Source organism: Sapajus apella, unplaced genomic scaffold, assembly GCF_009761245.1.
Source record: "Sapajus apella isolate SASKATOON/1434 unplaced genomic scaffold, GSC_monkey_1.0 scaffold72, whole genome shotgun sequence".
Taxonomy (NCBI): Eukaryota; Metazoa; Chordata; class Mammalia; order Primates; family Cebidae; genus Sapajus; species Sapajus apella.
In genome coordinates, this window is record NW_022437012.1 from 7,820,828 (window position 1) to 7,839,995 (window position 19,168).

General features: G+C 41.1%; 2 pseudogenes across 1 annotated transcript; both read right to left on the bottom strand.

Annotated features, from left to right (window-relative positions):
- Positions 1 to 6,770: 6,770 nt before the first annotated feature.
- Positions 6,771 to 7,187, bottom strand: LOC116531766 (annotated as a pseudogene). Its single transcript, XR_004260574.1, has one exon. The product of XR_004260574.1 is annotated as a cytochrome c oxidase copper chaperone pseudogene (transcript).
- A 7,686-nt stretch (positions 7,188 to 14,873) lies between these two features.
- On the bottom strand, positions 14,874 to 14,973 carry LOC116531821 (annotated as a pseudogene).
- Positions 14,974 to 19,168: the final 4,195 nt, after the last annotated feature.

Sequence of the window (19,168 nt, forward strand, 5' to 3'; positions counted from 1 at the left end):
CTGATCACTCCCACCGTGTCCCACCTCTGCACCTGATCACTCCCACCTTGTCCCAACCCTGCTCCTGATCGCTCCCACCATGTCCCAACCCTGCTCCTGATTCCTCCCACCATGTCCCACCCCTGCTCCTGATTCCTCCCACCGGGTCCCACCCCTGCTCCTGATCGCTCCCACCGTGTCCCATCTCTGCTCCTGATTCCTCCCACTGTGCCCCCTAGTGCTCCTGAACACTTCCCACTGTAGCCACCACTGTTTCTACACATCCCTCACTTCTGCTGAACACCCGCACTTTAGCCGCCTGTTCCTGAACACCCCCACTGTACCCCCCTGCTCTTTAACATCACCCATTGTACCCCCTTCTCCTAAACACCCCCACTGCACCCCCACTCTTTAACACCCTCACTTTAGCTCCCTGCTCCTAAGCAACCCCACTGTAGCCCCCTGCTCCTGAACACCCCCACTGTACCCCCACTCCTGAACACCCTGGCTTTAACTCCCTGCTCCTAAAACCCCCCTCTGTACTCCCTACTGCACTTGAACACCCTCACTGCTCCTGAACCCCCCCATTGTACCCCTTACTACTCTTGGGTGCCCTCCACTATGTGCTCCACTACTCTTAAACGTCCCCATCTATATCCCTCACTTCTTCGGTACACTCCTCACTGTACCACCCATTGCTCCTGAGCCCCCTCCCCCATCGTCACCTGCCCTGGCAGTCAATTCAGTTACCATTGCTGTGTATGGCTGTCACTGCCAATCACGAAAATGTCCTCATGTATATCTGTCACTCATTTGTGGTTTAGAATCCTTGTAGGAGCCTTCAGTTGGCTGAGCTGAAGTCAGGTGTGCATACGCTCAATGCCAGAAGGTAGAAAGAAAGATGGTCTGTGTGTTGTGACTAGCTGTGCCCTGGCCACCACCAAGACCCCATGGTGGAGTCCAGGAACTAGGAAGGAGATTCACATACTGGGTAGAAGAGAAAGAACCTGGTAAACACTCAGTGTCTCTGTATAAAGCAAATCATATTATTGCTCTTTGGATATGTGTTTTCTGATGGGTGATGTTCGAGGTAATCTCAGGTCATTTTTCTCATGTGGAGAGTTACTGAATGCTCGGTCCAAAATGTACACACATTTTCCTCAAAGAGGAGAGCAAAGTCTATATAGTCGTTCCTTGGTATCCATGGGAGATTGGTTTCAGGACCTCCCTCAGACACCAAGACCTGAGGATGCTCAAGTCCCTCATATAAAATGGTGTAATATTTTTCTCTAACCTAAGCACATTCTCTTGTATATTTTAAATCAGAGATCCCCAACATTTTTGACACAAGGGACTGGTTTTGTGAAAGATAATTTTTCGATGGACCAGGGTGGGGAGATGATTTTGAAGTGATTCAAGTACATTACATTTATTGTGCACTTTTTTTCTATTATTACACTGTAATATATGATGAAATAATTATACAACTCATCATAAAGTAGAATCATTGTTATCCCTGAGCTTTTTTGCAGCTCAGGAAATGGGGGTGATGGGAGACAGTGACAGAGCAGCAGGTATTAGAGTCTTATAAAGAGCATACAACCTAGATTCTCATTAGATTCATTAGATTCTCATAAGGAGCACATGCAACCCTCACATGTGCAATTCACAATAGGGTTCATGCTCTTATGAGAATCTAATGCCACTGCTGATCTGACAGGAGGCGGAGCTCAGGCGATAATGTGAGTGATGGAGAGCGGTTCTAAGTGCAGATGAAGCTTCCCTTGCTCGCTTGCTGGCCCTTGGCTCACCTCCTGCTGCGCAGCCCGGTTCCTAACAGGCCACAAACCAGTACCTGTCCATGGCCTTGGGGCTGGGGATCCCCGCTTTAAATCATTTCTAGTTCACTTATAATGCCTAATACAATGTAAATGCTATGTAAATAAAGTTTTTATACTGTGTTTTTAAAGTTTGTATTTTTTTATTGTTGCATTTTTAGTTTTTAGCTTTTATTGTTTTGAATATTTTTTGTCTGCTTGGTTGAACCCACAGATGTGGAAGCCATAGATATGGAGGGCCAACCACATTCTTTTTTATTAAGGTATATTACAGAATGTATACACAAGGTTCCTTGGTTCCAAGAAACAGACTGATGCTAGCCAACTGGAAGAAAAAGGACTTCAGGCTAGGAAAAGCTTGGGCTGTTCCTGGCTCTGGGAAGCTAGTCAAGAAACAGGGTGGCTCTAGCAGTTACATCTGACTTTCAGGATGGATTCGGTCTTTTGCTCGGGGCTCACATAGGCATCTGTTATTTGGCATCCCTACTTCTCTTCTGCTTTGGCTTATTTCTAGCTCCAGAAACCTGGTTCGGATTTTGATTTGGCCCATTATTAATCTTCTGTTGGGCAGAAAGCCTCAAGGATCTTTTGCCAGGCTAAGGAATGAGCCTTGTGCTCGCACAGTTTATTCAATGACCACGCACCCATGCCCAAAGAATCACATAGAGCTGCTTTCTTGAACACCTTGATTAGAAAGGCCTTTTAGGTGTGGCAGATACTAAGTCTCACCCATGTCTGCTTTGAGGTCCTCTAATTGTGACTCACCTCCTCTCCCTGTCTTTGGGAAGTCATTGCTACTTTTTGGAAAACAAAGAAACCATTATTTAGTAAGGAGTATGCATTGCATCTGCTATTATGCATTATATACCTTATCTCAAAGAATTCTTACCTCCTCTCTTTGAGGTAGGCAGTGCTCCTAGTTTACATATAAGGAAATGGAGGCTCACCGAGCTTATGAACCTGAGATAGGGTGGTGGAGCTGGATTTCAAATCCAGAGTGACCGTGCTCCAAACCTGTGCTTTTTTCCCCTATCCCAAGATACCTTTGTTGACACACCTGTGACCATGCCAAGACATTCCTGTCCTAGCTATCTACGGCTTTTTGAAGAGAACTTCCAATTAGGAGACTTCTAACAGGGAACAGTTCAAGAGTAAAGCAAAAAAAAGTAAGGGGGAAGACAAAGGACTAGAGATGAAGGTGTTCATCTTGCTGAGCTGAGGCTGCTATAGAAAATCAGTCTTTTTCCACAGATGGCCCTTCATATGGCCAGAAAATAGCCTCATCATCAGGCAGTGGGGTGTCACTCCTGAGTAATAAAGACAGGCTAACTTTATGCAGCCCACAGGAGGAACGCCCCATGAGTTCCTTGCCTTGTTTGTCTAAAACCATTTCCCTGACAATTATAGCTATTGGGAGCCTCCACAGAATATTTTCCAGCATCTATAAGATAAAAATTCAATCTTTTTAGAGGTAGAGTGTTAGGCACATATTGTAGTGTCTCCTCACAATCAGGAAAATTCAGTTAATTGCTGCCTAGCCCATCTTTACTCATCCATATGCTCTGCAGAGAAGGTCATAATATAGAGCCCAGAGGATGGTTGGAAAAGGAAAGGAGAATATGTACCTGTACATGAGCACCTAGCACCACCTGTAATGGTAGTGCCCTTCCAGCTCCTTCCTCATTAGCCTTCAATGGCAGTCATAACTCTAAGTGTCTCCAGGAGGAAGTCTTCCTTGAATAAGCAAGTCTAAAACAGATAATTCTATCCACTTCTTTCCCAGCTTCATCTCTTACAAATACTGTGTCTTCTTGGATAGACCTCCTTGTTATGTACTCACTAGGATGGAAGGAGGGAAAGGATGATCTGGCTTAGAGGATTTAAATGAAGCAAATTTATTACTTTCATATTCATGTTGAAATTCCACTTACTCCTATATCCACAGTATTGGGACTACTGTATGTGTTTTCTCAAATAAAATTTATGTTCGTTGACCACCATGCTCTGGGCATCACCTCAGGGACTTGCATGTACATAAAACATGGCACGGCTGGTGAATAGGAGAAGGTAGGATCTAAACTCCATTTCCTGGGGGTTCAACATCCATGTCCACAATCCTTCCATTGCATCTTCCCCAGCCTCAAACCTCCCTCACTCTAGAATTTAAGATTCACATTGGTAAGGATGTATTTATTCTTTTGTACTTTACTGTTTCACTCAATGATAAACCTTGTTAAATTATATTCATCTTCCATTGTAATATTTCTTGTGGCATGTTTTTGAATTTATTTTCCTTCTTGCTGGAATACTTTCTTCAAGAGTCTTTAGAAAGAGAATCTTTTTTATGGTAAACCTAGTAAGAGGTTAAATGTCTAAAAATATGTTCACGGTGCCCTCAATATATATGATGTTTTAACTAGACATACATTTCTAAATTCAATTAGAAAATGAGTAAAATACATGAAGAGACATTACATCAAGGGGGATATATGGATGGCAAATGAGCACAGGAAAAGATGTTAAACATCACTAGTCATTAGGTAAATGCAAATTAAGACCATGATGGGGTATCACTACACATGTGTTAGAGCAGCTAAAATAAAACATAGTGACAATACCAAATGTTACTGAGGATCTGAAGAAACTACCTACCAGACATACATTTGCTAGTAGGCATGTAACATGATATAGTAACTCTGGAATATAGTTCAGCAATTTCTTATGAAACTAACCATATATTTACCATATGGCCCAGCAATTATACTGAAGTAAATGAAAGGACATGTCCACATAAAGACCTGTACACAAATGTTTACAGCAGTTTCATATGAAATAGCCAAAAGCAGAGACCAACCAAAATATCTTTCATTAGGTTTACAGCTGTTCAAATAGATTAATAATGGATTAAACAAATGGTGATACATTCATACCATGGAATATTACTCAGCAATGAAAAAGAATGGACTATTAATACACACAACTTGAGTAAATCTCAAGGATGTTGTGTTGAGTGAAAAAGACAGTTTCAAAAGGTTACATACTGTATTATTCCATATACAGTTGTCCCTTGAACAACACAGGTTTGAACTGTGTATGTCCACTTACACACAGATTTTCTTTCACTTCTGCCAACTCTGAGACAGCAAGACCAACCCTTCCTCTTTCTCCTTTTTTCCAGCTTACTGATACCATGAAGACAAGAATGAAGACCTTTATAGTAATCCACTTCCACTTAATGAATAGTAAATGGGATTTCTTTTTCCTTTCTTTTTTTAAAGAGATAGGGTCTCACTCTGTCACCCAGACTGGAGTACAGTGAGGTGATCACAGCTCACTGAAGCCTCAAGCTGCTGGGCTCAAGTGATCTTCTCACCTCACTCTCCCAAATAGCTATGACTACAGTCATGTACCACAATGCCCTGCTAATTTTCTTATTTTAATTTTTGTAGAAATGGGGTCTTGCTGTGTTGCCCAGGCTGGTCTTGAAGTCCTGGCCTCAAATGATCCTCTTGCTTTGACCTCCCAAAGTGCTATGGTTACAAGTGTAAGCCACTGCGTTCAGCCCCTTATGATTTTCTTAATTACAGTTTCTTTTTTTCTAGCTACTTTATTGTAAGAATATAGTATATAACATATACATATAGTATATATAACATAAAAGGTAAAAAGTATGTGCTGATTGTTTATGTTATTGGTAAGGCTTTTGGTCAATTGTAGCCTATTAGTAGTTAAATTTTGGGGGAATCAAAAGTTATACATGGATTTTCAACTGAATAGGGGTCAGGAGATGTTGGTGCCCCTAACCCCCACATTGTTCAAGGGTCAGTGGTATAACATTCTCAAAGAGACAAAATTATAGAGATAGAGAACAGATTGGTGGTTGCTAGGGATTAGGGCTGGGGAGTGGGAGGAGGGTGGGTGTAGCTATAAAGGGATAATATGAAGGGGATCCTGTGGTAATGGAATAGTCCTGTATCTTGATAATAGCGGTATTACATGAATCTATATGTGATAAAATGGCACAAAACTATTTTTTAAATGACCCATTATTTGAATACTTGCACATATACATTCAGAAAATTCTAAGATCTACGTTGTTTTCTTCCCACATTTTGAAAATATTATTCATAAGTTTTCTTCCTTCTAGTGGTATTGATGAGAATTATATCAAGGTGATTCTTGATTTTTGTAGATAACATATTCTTTTCTATCTTAAATTTCTCTCTGTGTTTACGTGGGTATTAAATAATGTATATATATATATTTTGAGACAGGATCTTGCTCTGTCGCCCAGGCTGGAGTGCAGTGGCGTGAGCTTGGCTCATTGCAACTTCTGCCTCCCCAGTTCAGGCGATTCTCTTTCCTCAGCCTCCCGAGTAGTTGGGATTACAGGTGCATGCCACCATGCCTGGCTAATTTTTGTATTTTTAATGGAGATGAGGTTTTACCTGCCGATCTTGAACTCCTGACCTCAAGTGTTTCACCTGCCTTGAAAATAGTAAACAAGTTGATTGGTCTTTGTCCTGCGTTCTTGGCATGGAGCTTCTAAAACCCTTGGAGTTTCCTGGGTGATAGCAGTGGGTTTGTTATGGTAATGACAATATGGTGGGCCCATACATAGCTTTAAGATAGGGGCTGGTCACCAGAAAGACCAGCCACAAGTAGGATTTTGAGCCAGCCTGACCTCCAGGAAGGGGAGTGGTGGCTGGAGATACAGTTCAATCATGTGCCAGTGGTTTATTCAATCATACCTACACAATGAAACCCTAGTAAAAACTAGACACCAAGCTCATGGAGCCTCAGCTGTTAGTGAACACAGTACTGTGCTGGAAGGGTGATATGTCCTGATTCTATAGGGAAAGGTCACAGAAACTTTGGTTTAGGACCCTCCCAGACCTCATCCTGTGTATCCCTTTATTTGTCTCTTCCTGATCTGTATTCTCTTTTTTTTTTTTTTTTTTTTTTTTTTTTTTTTCTTTCACTAGTAATATTTTACTTTCTTTTTAAAATAAATTATAAATACTTTTTCCACATATCAAAGTTCATCAAAGAACTCCCAAAATTAATCTTCTTCATTCTTCAGGACTTATTTATTCACACACCAGACCACCGTTTCATATTTTAAATCCTAGGGCTCTCATGCATTCCTTGTGAGCCTCAATTAGATGTCCACAGTGTTCTTCTCCTTTCTCGATGTTACACGCATCACGCGCCTTCTTGGTCTCCGGGCAGGTGCAGCAGGGCTTCAGCGGCTTCTTCTCCTGAGACTCAGGCGGGGCAGGGTTTGAGTCGACCAGACCTGGCATCTTTCGCGCCAAAAGCAGCTACGAGCGCAGATAGCCAAATCTATACCAGCCTCTATTAACGCCCCTGATCTGTATTCTTAATAAAATTATAAGTATAGGACTTTCTAATTCTGTGAGTCACTTTAACACATGGTTGAACCTGAGGGTACTGTGGAACCTCGAAATTTGTAGCCAGTCCATCAGAAGTGTGGGTAGCCTGGGGCCTCCTGAACTTGCTGCTATGTCTGAAGTCAGAACAGTCTTAGAGAGGACTTAACCCCTTACTTTGTGGTGTCTGTACTGATTTCAAGTGGTTCGTGCTAGAATAAAGTTGTAGTACACTCAGCTGATGTCAAAATAGGGAGGTTTTCCTCATTATCCTTTGTGGTATTTATTTGATTCTTTCATTCCAGTGTTTTTCCACCTTTTATTATGGGATGTCTTTATTAATTATTCCTTCAAATATTAGCTGCCTTCTATTTTCCTTCTCCTTCTGAGATTTTTATTTTTGGCACAGGGTGCCATGCATGAAGTTTGTTAGGGGAGTGTCTTTTGGACAACACCTGGCAAGGAATGAAGATAGAATTAGGCAGAGGCAGTGGCAGAATTTACCACATCACAGGGTCTCAGCTGACCTCACTGGGAGTGGGGATGGTCTCTTAGAATTGTCCTCAGTTAAGGCTCTACCAGTCATTGGATCTAGGCTGCCCTAAGGAGGGGGTCTGATTTTGGATGAAGCAGCTGTCTTCATCTGAACTGGATGGAGAGGGGCTCACCTGAGAGCTGGCAGTCACCAGTCCTCCCACTGCAGGCATACTGAGGAAATGAACACTTCGATACTTAAGGGGAAGAATCTGGGTCAGCGTTGGCTAGCAATGGCCCATGTGCCAAACCCAGCCCACTGCCTGTTTTGTAAACATAGCTTACTTGGCATGTCTACCTCTGCATAGGCTTTCCTCTGTTCATGTTTGTCTCTAACGTCTCCCCTCTTCTTATAAAGGCACCAGTTGTTCTGCATTAGGACCCACCCGAATCATTTCATCTTAACTTGATTATACCTGCAGAGACCCTATTTCCAAATAAGGTCATATTTACAGGTACTGGGGGTTAGGACTTCGACTTATATTTTGGGAGAAGGAACCACAATTCCATCCATGGGAGCCAAAAAATGTTATCATTTGCCATTTAAGAAAAATTCTTCAAGGAAACACCCTATATCCCTGTTACAGGTGGGATGGTGAAGCAGGTGTGAGAGCTGAGCAGGCAGGAGTTGTGGCCAGATATCAGGAGGCAGCAGTAGATTTCTCCACTGCCCCTGACTACTGAAGTCCCTGGAGTTGCTTAAGCTTATCCAGTAGCCGCCTTGGCAGGCTTGTAAAAATTTTGCAACACCCTTCTTAAAAAAAAAAATAGAAAGTAAATCCAGCAGCCAGCAAACTGTCCATAACAGAGCCAAATGACTCACTGCCAGCACTGCTCTACATGTTTTAGGACATCCTTATCATCTTTCCACCAACACATCCAATTATTTTCTAAAGAAGCTTTATTCCCAGAAGATTAATTTCTTTTAGGTGTAACATCATCTAGCCTAAAAGTTAACCCCTGATGGATAGCAAGTGAGAGGTATCTCCAGAGACATAATGCTCACTGTTTAAAAACCAGCTCTCCAAAAAGAAAAGCAGGGGGCAAGTGCTGATGTAGCCTTTGCCAATTTCCATGGAATAAACACCCCCACAACGATTAATTTCACTATTCTAATGCAAAGCCACTGAATGCAGAATTGGGAAAAGGTATGTACAGTTAGCTTTCATGAGCTGATGTGAAGCAACTTCAGCACATCATTGAATATCTCAATATAGGGAGAAAGGAGTATGATTTGAGATGTGCAGGGAAGACACCCTGGAGTAAGTAGGATTTGAAATGGACTTTGAATGGGAGCTATGATTTGGTGGTATCTCTATCACTACACAGCCAGCCATATCAGTTTAGCAGTTTGCGTCTGTTTCTCTGAGACTAGACTATGAGATTCCTGAGGCAGATAATGTGCCTTATTCATTGTAGTAACCCTACAGTAGGTATTTCATAAGTGTTTGTTGAATGTATGAATGAAAAATAAATAAATAGAAAGGGCAAAGGAATTTGGTGCAGAGGGGGCACTCATGGTGTGGGCAGGACAGACGAGGAAGGAATAAATGCATAGGAGGTTTTGGGTTCAGTGAGTGGTCCATTCTTGGAGTATATTGTTGGGACATGTGATATTCCAGTTATTTATGGCTGTATAACAAACCATCACAAAATTTAACACCTTGTGAAAATTAAAGGAAGGAAGGATCCTCACAGACCTCATCCTATACACACACAAACATTAACACATTTGTTTTGCTTATAAATCTGGAATTCAAACAGGGCTTAACAGGATCAGCTCATTCTGCTTCACATGGCATCAACTGGGGTGGCCTGAAGACTGAGGCTGTAATCATATGAAAGTTTGCTCACTCATCTGCCCAGAGGTTGAACTGGGAAGACTCAAAGAGCTTGGGATTTGAATTGCTGAGGCATCTTGAGTATCTATCTCTGTGAGGGCTCTCTGCATGGTGTCTCTAGTATGGCAGCCTCAGGGCAACTGCATTTTTTTGTACTAGCTCAGGGCTCCCGAGATGTATATCTTAAAAAGAGCAAACCAGAAAGAAGCTGACCTTTTGCTGATCTAGCCTTGGAAGTCATACAGCATCACTAAGCCATACTCTATCAAAGTAATCACAAGCCCCAACTCAGATTCAAGGAGAGGAAACCCAGAATCCACTTCTCAGTGAGAAGAGTATGAGAAACACTGTAATAAGGCCATTTGGGATGAAATATATGTTTAATGTATGTGATATGTCCATATACTATATATTTTCTGTGTATAGTATATGTTTGTGTGTCTGTGTGTGTGTGTGTGTGTCTGTGTGAATATGTTGGAGTGGCCACCATTGAAAGATATAATCTACCACATATAGTAGATGAAAGGGTGGAAAGTTGGAGAAGGCCATGTTGGAAGGGGTCTTGAATGAAGAGTTTTCTCTAAGACATGGAACCAACCCAAATGCCCATCAATGATAGACTGGATAAAGAAAATGTGGTACATATACATCATGGAATACTATGCAGCCATATAAAAGAATGAGATCATGTCCTTTGCAGGGACATAGATGAAGCTAGAAGCCATCATCCTCAGACAACTAACACAGGAAGAGAAAACCAAACACTGCATGTTCTCACTCCTAATTGGGAGTTGAACAATGAGAACACACTGACACAGGGAGGGGAACATCACACACTGGGGCCTATTGGGGGGTGGGGAGGTGAGCAGAGGGAACCTAGATGATGGGTCAATAGGTGCAGAAAACCACCATGGCACATATATTCCTATGTAACAAACCTGCACCTTCTGCGTATGTATCCCAGACCTTAAAGTAAAATTTTTTTTAAAAAAAGGGTTTGCTCTTTTTTTCTTCTAGAAGCAATTGACACACTAGTTGCTGATCCTCCCCCAGGGTTCCACATAAGTAGGTTCATCATCCCCAGCAGGCCTGCAAGACTAACAGGTAGCATCATTATGCCTTTTTATTTTATTTGATACGGTCTCACTATGTGGCCCAGGCTGGTCTCAAACTCCTGGGTTTAAGTGACCCTCTCCCCTTGGCCTCCCCAAGTGTTGGGATTACAGGTGTGAGCCACTGCATCCAGTCCTTAGGGGTCTTTTATTTTATTTTATTTATTTATTTATTAAATGTTTTTGAGACAGAGTCTCACTTTTGTTGCCCAGGCTGGAGTGCAATGGCTCAATCCCAGCTCACTGCAACCTCTGCCTTCCAGGTTCAAACGATTCTCCTGCCTCAGCCTCCCAAGTAGGTAGGATTACAGGCGTCCACCACCACACCCAGCTAATTTTTTGTATTTTTAGTAGAGACGGGGTTTCACTATGTTGGTCAGGCTGGTCTCGAACTCCTGATCTCAGGCGATCCACCCACCTTGGCCTCCCAAAGTGCTTGGATTACAGGCCTGAGCCACTGTGCCTGGCCGAGATCTTTAAAAAAAACCTTCCTCAAATGTCAGGGCTCTGTGTTTGATGGCAGCACAGTACTTGAAATCCAAGTGTCTGTCTGCCCAAGCGAGTAATGATGGCAAACCAGACCACGCTAGACATGCTTCTAGCCTGTCTCCCAGCTGACACAAACCTGCATGTTCTCGCTCGCTTGAGCAGGTGATAATGGAGTGGTCTGTGATAGGCTACACCCGTGACAGCCCTGAGTATCAAAATTGTCAGAGGACATCTAGATCGACTCTGGGCTTGTTGCCCAAATAGCTCAAAGAGGAGGCCAAACCCACAGTGTTGATTCCTGCAGAACACGTCACACCTAATGCTGATTCCATCTGCCAAGGGATGCTGGATCCAGACGGAATGCAATTTGCATAGTGACAGATCCCAAGCTGCTAGTCACTTCCATTCAAAATTGTGGCCTTTCTCTGTGGGTTCTCTCCAGCCTGTCTGAAGGGTTACAGCTGAGAACACACTAAATGGCTTTGACAGTTTTTCAGAGACACAGATGGGGAGAAGCTACCACTGAGTTTTGGATTAGTGTCTGTCTCGCCTTTGTCCTCCATTCTTTGCTGACTTCTCTCCTTGCAACGTTGAGAAATTTGTTTCTGGCCATAAGGCAGTTGTTGGGAGGAACCTTGAGACAGTGTGCTCTTCCCTATGTTTGTCAAACCACGGATGTTCCCCAATGGAGAGAAGATGGTTGCAGGAATACAGGGAAGCCATTGTAATTAATGCAGAATCCTTCCTTTGGCTCCCAACTTGTAATGGACTGTGTTCACAAGTCTGGAACTAAGAACACACATTTTCCCACAGAATAACAGTGCCTGGCCAGGCCCACAAATGCACGTTTTATCCATAATGTAAGCTGAGGGAAGAAGGCAGACATCAACCGGCAGACATCAACCAGCAGACAAGTTGGCTCAACCTAAGTGCTTGATGTGGCTACCTAAGCTGGTTCTGCTGTCCACAGTTTTTTTCATTTCTGAAATTTGGAGCCCCACCAGCAGATTTCTTATAAGCTGCAAGCTCTAATAGTAAAGGCAATGAGGGTCCCGCCACTGGGGTAGCCGGTGCTAAGCACAGTCATCTGTAGGACAGGGTCTGATTGCACTTTAAAAAATAATGAACTGTGGCTTCAGGTAGCTGACTTCAGGAAATCGATGTATTTTTCATTTGTTTGGTTTCTCAATGCACTAAAAAGTTTTTACAATGAAACCACTGAGATGGGGGGGTGGGAGTGGCAGCCTTCCGAAGCCTGTCCAATGGGTTAACTCCATCGGCACATGCGCAATACTGTGATTAAACTCACTTTGCAGTCGCCTTTAGAGTGGCCATTTCATTTTGCGTTTAAAAAACCTAAAACGCAATAATATATATATTTTTTTAACATGGAAAAAGTATTATAAGGCACAAACTATGTATTTAAGCAGGCCTCTTGCCACTTGTTTACCACAGCTCTGCAAATAACCTGAAGCTGAGTGAAGATAAAGTTGGAGAATATAGAATCCCTGTTGTTCAGTGAATTCTGTGTTATGTGCTGTTTGAAAATAGGGAATTTTGCTAAATGAAATATCTTTTAGTGTAAGATTCCCTATGTGTCATACACCCATTGTCATTTTCAGAGATTAGGAATTTCTTTTCTCTTATATCTAGCACTATCTACAATTAACATACACAGATATTAATTGGCAATATCTCTCCTTCCTTCCTTCCTTCCTTCCTTCCCTCCCTCCCTCTTTCTCTTTCTTTCTTTTCTCCTTCCTTCCTTCCTTCCTTCTTCTTTCTTTTTCTTTTCTTTCTTTCTTTCCTTCTTTCTTTTTCTTTCTCTTTCTTTTCTTCCTTTCTTTCTTTTATATATTTTATGTGTACAACCTAATGTTTTGAGATATATATATATATATCTCCATAGTGAGATGATTACTACAGTCAAGCAAATTAACATATCTATCACCCTCTTGGGTTGCCTTGTTTTTTGTGTGTGGTAAGAGCATCTGAAATGTATCTTAGCAAATTTTCAGTATATAATACAATATTGTCAGCTATAGTTCTCATGCTGTACATTAGATCCCTAGACCTATTCATCCCTATGTAACTATAACTTTGTATCATTTTATCAACTTCTCCCCATTTCCTCCCCACTAGTTACTACTGTTGTACTCTCTATTTTTGACTTTGTTTTAGATTCCACATATGAGTGAGATTATGAAGTATTTTTCTTTCTGTATCCAGTTTATTTCACTTAGCATATTATGCTCCAGGTTCATCTGTGTTGTTGCCAATATCAGCATCTCTTTTTTTATGCTGAATAAAATTCCATTGTCTATATACCACAGTTTCTTTATCCAGTCATTCATCAATTGACGCGTAGGTTGTTTCCATATCTTGGCTCTTGTGAATGATGCTGCAGTGAACATGGAAGACAGATGCTGGTTTCATTTCCTTTTGGTTTATACCCAGCGTAGGGGTTGCTGGATCATATGGTAGTTCTATTTCTATTTTTTAAGGAACTTTCATTGTTTTCCATAATGGCTGTACCAGTTTAGATTCCTACCAACAGCGTAGGAGGCTTCCCTTTGCTCCACATCCTTACCAACAATTTTTATCTTTGTCTTTTTTATAATGGCCATTTTAACAGCTGTGAGGTAATACTTCATTGTGGTTTTGATTTGCATTTCCCTGATGATTAATGGCGTTGAACACCTTTTCTTATATCTGTTGGCCATTTTTACATCTTCTTTGGAAAAATGTTTATGTAAGTCCTTTATATATTTTAAATTCAGATTATCTGTTTGTTTGCTATTGAGTTGCATTTCTTATATATTTTGGATATTAACCCCTTATTAGATATATGGTTTACAAATATTTTCTTTCAATCTGTTGGATGCCTTTTCTTGTTTCTTTTGATGTGCAGAAACTTTTGTTTGATGGGGTCTACTTGTTTTCTTTTGCTTTTATTGCCTGAGCTTTTGGAGTGATATCTAAAACATTCACTGCTGAGGCCAATATCAAGGAGCTTGTCACTATATTTTCTTCTAGGATTTTATGGTTTCAGGTCTTATGTTCAGGTCTTTTATTCATTTTAAGTGGAATTTTGTGTGTGGTGTAAGATAAGGGTCCAGTTTTATTCTTTTGCATGTGCTATACAGTTTTCTCAGTGCCATTGATTGAAAAGACTGTTCTCTCTCCATTGTGTATTTTTGGTGGCCTTGTCTAAAATTAGTTGACCATATATGCATAAGTTTATTTCTGGGTTCTCTGTTCTGTTTCATTGGTCTACATGTCAGTTTTTATGCCAGTACCATAGTGTTTTGGTTACTCTAACTTTGTAATATAATTTGAAATCAGGAAGTGTGATGCCTCTAGCTTTCCGTTTCTTTCTCAAGATTGTTTTGGCTATTTAGGGTGTTTTATAGTTCCACATGAGTTTTAGAATAGTTTTTTGTATTTCTGTGAAAAAATGACGTTGGCATTTTGATAGAGAGTACATTAAATCTGTATATTTCTTTGGGTAGTATGGCCATTTTAACAATATTAATTCTTTCAACTCATGAATATAAGATATATTTCCATTTATTTGTGTAGTTTTCTATTTCTTTCACCAGTGTTTTATGGTTTTCATATAAAATTGAGATCTTTTACTTCCTCAGTTAAATTTATTCATAAGTACTGTATTCTTTTTTAATACAACTTTAAGTGGAATGCTTCACAACTTTGCATGTCATCCTTGAGCAAAGGCCACGCTAATCTTTGTATCATTTCAATTTTAGTATATGTGCTGCCAAAGCGAGACCAGTATTATATTCTTTTTGATGCTATTATAAATGGGGTTGTTTTCTTGACTGGTAATTGTTGCTCTCCAACAATTTACATGCTACTAACTTGAATTGCAGGTAAATTCCTTCAGCGGAGTAAGTGTCTTACTACCCCATAATCCCTACAGTGCTTTTCAGAAAGAATATGCTCAAGTGGTCTCTGTTGCTTTAAATTCATTGGAATTCAGCAGGACATAGCATTCAAACAACACTAGCTCACGCTATAATGGTACCTGGAATGTTTAGAATGTGCCTCATTCAACAGTATGACCAGCAGCAGCTCATGGACTGGGGGCATAACATCGAGGACAATTAAAGCTTGCCTAGCACTTTCTGTGTGCCTAGCATTGTTCTAAGTGCTTTAGCTATATGATGTCATCTGGTCCTGCAAACAGTCCTTTGAGGCGTGTCTTGTTACTTATTTTTAAGTTTACAGATGAGGAACCTGAAGCACAGAGAGCTTAAGAAATGTGCCTAAGTTTACATAGCTAGAGAGTAGTAGACTCAAACACAAGCAGTTAAGCTCCAGAAAATGTGTTCTACTTACCGAGTTATAATACCTCTTTTTTCAGAGCTAATCTACATATACAGAAATACTACATGTGAGGTACTTTTTAATGTGAACTCTTTTAATCTCACAACAAGCCCAAGAGATGAGTACTACTGTTATCAACATTTTGCAGATTAAAAAAAACTAAGGCGCAAAGAAGCTAAGTGGGTAGTAGAGCCCCATTTCAAAACCAGGAGGTCTGATTTCCAAGTCTGTCCTTCCAATCATCATGCCACAGTAGTCTCAGAAGAGTCAGAGCCAAATAGAATGCCAATCCTGAATTGATTTATGTACTTTTACACAGCAAGAGATGGTGGATCATAGGCTACTTTATAAGAAGACTCTCCCATTTTCCATCAAGACTGAACATCACTATATTTAGGGACAGTTGTGTCTGGGGATATGCAAGGTTTCTTCCCAAATAGGCTGGGCAAATAATGCAAGGTGAGGAAAAAAATAGTTTGTATTTTGCTTGGAGTATTGAACATAAGGAGACCAAGGTCCAGGGATATTTGTTTCTTCATAAGGGTAAAGAGAACAGAGAAGCAAGGAGAGATGACAAGGTGGCACTGCTGTTTCCCTGTGCTTTGAGCTTGCAATGTGCAGGGCATGAGATCGGGAGCAGCCCAGGTAGAAGGTGGTTCCTAGCATAAGACAGGCGGAAGTGGGGATGAGCACACAGGTGCTCGTCTCTTCCTAGACTGAATGGCCACTCTGCTCCCAGAGGCTATCTAAGAAATGGAGTGCCTAACAGGTAACAGGGGGACTCCCTGCTTTTTAGTTCATAGCCAACGTAGAGAAAGAAAAAAGATGTGCTGAGCAGAAACCATAATTTATCAGCTATGCCTTATCCAAACCAATGGGACACTTTTCCTTTTTTTGGTCTCTTTTATTAGATGAGGAAAGAAAGGGAAAGTAACACATAAAATATTGATTTGAAAAAGAACATGATTTCTTAAGAAGAAATGAGAGGCTGAAGCCTCTCAGCCAGCGCTCACCTAAGAATCAAAGTGGCACAGCATTCCATCAGGAATGATGAAGGACTATCAACTTACTAAAGCTGTGAAGCTGGAAGTTTTCATAAAGTCATGCCATTTGTCACAGGACCTCCTTCAGCCTTTTCCTTTATGTCCAGAAGGCTGGATCCTCAGGCTGTCTACTGGATGGCATTCCAGGGGGAGGGAAGGAAGGAGGAGAAAGGAAGGAAGGATGGAAGGGAAGGGGAGGGGAGAGGAGCAGAGGGGAGGGGAGGGGAGGGGAGGGAGGGAAGGAAAGGAAGGAAATGTGTCTCCCAGTTACATATTAATGGCTTCTCAGGTTCTGACTTGTCTTTGCTCCTACACTCATCTTGCCAGTGATCCCTGCAAGGAATGTGGGCAATCAAGCTGCGGGCTGCTGGCCATGGACCACGTCCTGGGTAGACGAGAAGAAGGCACATGGTGGGTGTTTTACAGACATGTAAGTAGGAATTTGCAAATTGAACTAGCAAGTGTCTGGTACACAGTAGGTGTTTACTAATGGGAGCTGATACTGCTGTTGACACTGTGAGAGTGAGTGGCTGCAACTGTCATCCCACTGAGTGAAAAGCGGGGTTGATTCAGCTGAGCCATCTGGCTACATGGTGTTCTTCCTTTTTTAGAAAGTTTTGTTTTAAAGTATTATGAATTATAACACACAGAAGCCTATAAAACATAAGCAACGGCATAATGAAAAATAATAAAGCAAAGCATCATGTAATTGCTACTATGGAACTACTTCCCTGGTTAAGAAATAGAATCTTGTCAACACGCAGAAGCTGACATCCCACCCCATGTGTCCTTACCTTCCCCAACCCACAAGAGCTGACCTTGATCCTCTCGTGGAAATGACACCTTTGCTTACATGTAAATATATGTATAAATCGTATATGTGTACTCTCTCCATATAATCTAGATATCCCCATATAAAATCTAGATATTTCTAAATATGATTTTTGTCTGTTTTTGAATCTTAAATAAATGCACTCCAGCATGATCTTTTGTGTCTCACTTCTTTCAGGCATTACTATGGTTGTAAGATTTAATCACATTGTTTTGGAAGCAGCAGGTGTATTAGTTTTCATGGCTTTCTAGCAGCTCTTTACATGGATATGCAGCACTTTTTTTATCTATTCTTTTTTAGAGGGCCATTTGGGTGTTTTTCAGGTTGGAGTAATTACTAACAATGTTGCTATGAACATTCTTGTATATGCATTCTGGGGTATCTACCTGGGAGAGAAATTGCTGGGTCATAGGATAAATGTGTATCTATTAATAACTTATTAGACCACTAAACTCTTCCAAAGTGGTTGCACAAATTTGCTCTTTATCCTCAAGGTACAAGAGTCACCATTGCTTCACAGATTGATGACAGATGGTACTGGTTGTCTCTAAATGTTAGCCAGCCTGGTAGGTGTGTGGTCGTACTTAATTGTGGTTTTAATTTTCATTTCTCTGATTACTAAAGAGGTTGGGTTACTTTTCCTTGTCTTTTGTCCATCTGGATTTTCCCTTTTGTGAAGGGCCTGTTTATTTTTTTGGCTCGTTTAGAAAATGGGGTTGTTCATCTTTTCCTTAATGAATTTTATCCAAATAGATACTTGATTGTCCCAAATAGCATCTATTGAAAAGAATGGTGTCCTGGAGATCATGAGAGTTGATTGTTAAAATCTCAGGAGTTTTCTGAGAGGGTTGTTAAACTGCTGGTAGTTTGAAGCCAACCACAGTGTTGACACCATAGAAACTGGCAAATGCTGTAGAAATCCGGGCATTTTCCCCTAGAGACTTGGTTGATTACTACACCAATGGAAAAGCCCATCTTTTCTGCCCTGCCTCACAAGGCCATCTCTGTCTTAAATCCTGGTCATACACATATGGATTTATTTCACTCTTCTGTTTCATTCTTCTCTTGGTCTATCCCCCTGTGAAAACCACATTGCCTTGTAAAGTCCAGGTTTATAATAAGTCTTGGTATCTGGTAGAGCAGGTCCTCTCTTCTCCTAAGAGTATCTTGCTCATTCTTGGCTCCTGGCATTTCTCTGTAAATTTAGAAGTAATTTTCCCAGTATTTACAGAAAAATCTGTTGAAATTTTAATTACAATGAATCTATAGATCCATTTTGGGAAGAAATATATGTTTATATCTGCTTTGAGTTCATTTTGGAAGTTATTCATTACTGTGTAAAATCAGTTGCATATATTCTCTAGAAGCTGTCGTTTGCTGTTTGCCTTTATCCACAGTCTTTCCTGCTGTATTGGTCCATTTTCATACCATGAAGAAATACCTGAGACTGGGTAATTTGTAAAGAAAAATAGGCTTAATTGACTCACAGTTTCACCTGGCTGAGGAGGCCTCATAATCACGGCAGAAGTTGAAGGTGGAGCAAAGGCATATCTTACGTGATGGCAGGCAAGAGATCATCAGATCCCATGAGACTTATTCACTGTCACCTGAACAGCCTGGGAAAAACCCACCCCATGATTCAGTTACCTCCCACTGGGCCCCACCCTCGACACAGAGGAATTATGGGGGCTGCAAATCAAGAGGAGATTTGCATAGGGACACAGCCAAACCCTATCACTTGCCTTGCAGAACTTTTACAT